Raw genomic sequence first — 1,585 nt, forward strand, 5'->3', positions numbered from 1 at the left:
TTCGTAGGTTTTGGTTTGGGAGGGGGAAGAGGATGTTTTACACGGTTAAGCTTGGGACGGGGGGCAAATCCCCCATGTACTTTTTCAAGGCAGAAGCACAAAATTACAAAACAGATCAGAAGAGATGTAGTCAGCTTCCTGGGCGCAGCACCACCCTGCAGCGCTGTCTTGGTGTTGTTCCATGACCCTGTCACGGCACAGAGGCTCCAGGTTGGCTTCCAACAGAAACTGACATGGATCTCTTTATTAAGACATGTAGATTCTCGTGGGCACCTGCTTTCCACTTTTAAGAAAATCCAGTTTACTTGAGAATGGCCAAGATCTTAGTATCAGTACATCAAGTTTCCACCTCATAGGAAACCTGAAAGGGTCTCTTGGGACTCCCAGGTCACTGTACTGTCCACAGACCTGCCCACACTCAAGTGTCTTCTGGAAGTCCTTCTAAATTTCAAAAGGCACCTGGGCAACAGAACGCTATTACTCTGCTGGTTTTTAAGGTGCAATTCCAGGGTTAAACATTGTACCGAAACGTAACATTTTCAAATTGCCCAGGCTTACCTTCCAAAAATAGTGTATTACTCCCTTTACTAATCTCCCTGCCAAATAAAGGCCCCCAAAGCATTGTTAACTGCACAAGTCAGGCAAGGCTCCTCTTCTCTCCTGAATGAAAAGGACAAAAAAGAATTAGATTCATACAGTCATAACCATCTTATTTCACTTTTAAATTTTGGTATGCTAGATGTCTCACTGCATGGTTTATCTCCCCAGTCATCGTCCACAGGACTCTGAGAAGCTGTAGGAATATGCAGGCGCAGACTCAAGGCCCGGCTTCATCTCCAACGTTGTGGAAAGGGACTGTACATCATGCGGCAGAGCCCTGTGCTCCCCTACGCCACCTGGACAGAGCCCGGGGAGAGTGACCTCCCGGGGTATCCACGTTGGACAGTGTTGCTCTTTTAAATTAGGCTGCAGTGAACTTCTTTGTACGCATGTATTTTTTGCTCATATGGGAACATTTCTTTAAGATAACTTCCTAAAAGGATGCATTGCTAGGGCAAATCAGATGGTCATCTTTTAATAGATATTGCTAAATTTTCTTCCAGAGAATTTATACCAATTAACACTGCCACGGTGTATAAGGATGGCCGTTTCCTAGGTTGACCTGAAACAAACAGACTGCCAGATATTTCTCCAGCAAAGATGGGTTTATTTGGGATCAGCAGAGAATTGCAGTTTGGGGGTCTGCAACCATGGTGAACCATGGGCAAGTCCCCACAGGATAAGGGAAGGGGAAAGTTTTTATAGGGAGAACGAGGAACTTGGGAGGGCTAGAAAAACAAACAGTCCCTGGCTTTTCATTGGCTGAGTCCATGCCGGGAAAGAAGGGGAGTCTTTCTTCCTCCTGTTGGCCTCTGCTGTCTCCACAGGGCATGAGAGCTCCCCTGCTGGGTTCCCAACTGTGCTTGAGGTTTCTTTTTATTAATTTTTTAACACCTACATAATGGCCAAATACTTTGCATTGTTATTTAAAACAGGTCTTTGCTATTCTGATAGGAGAAAAAAATGATATCTACTTTTTGTTTTA

At 44.8% G+C, this 1,585-nt stretch overlaps 1 non-coding gene across 1 annotated transcript; it reads right to left on the minus strand.

Annotated features, from left to right (window-relative positions):
- Positions 1-737: 737 nt before the first annotated feature.
- LOC112065854 (small nucleolar RNA SNORA73 family) lies at positions 738-942 on the minus strand. The gene has a single exon (XR_002892273.1). It is a non-coding gene; the product is annotated as a small nucleolar RNA SNORA73 family (small nucleolar RNA).
- Between the last annotated feature and the right edge of the window lie 643 nt (positions 943-1,585).

Source organism: Physeter macrocephalus, chromosome 15 (genome assembly GCF_002837175.3).
Source record: "Physeter macrocephalus isolate SW-GA chromosome 15, ASM283717v5, whole genome shotgun sequence".
NCBI classification, from domain to species: Eukaryota; Metazoa; Chordata; class Mammalia; order Artiodactyla; family Physeteridae; genus Physeter; species Physeter macrocephalus.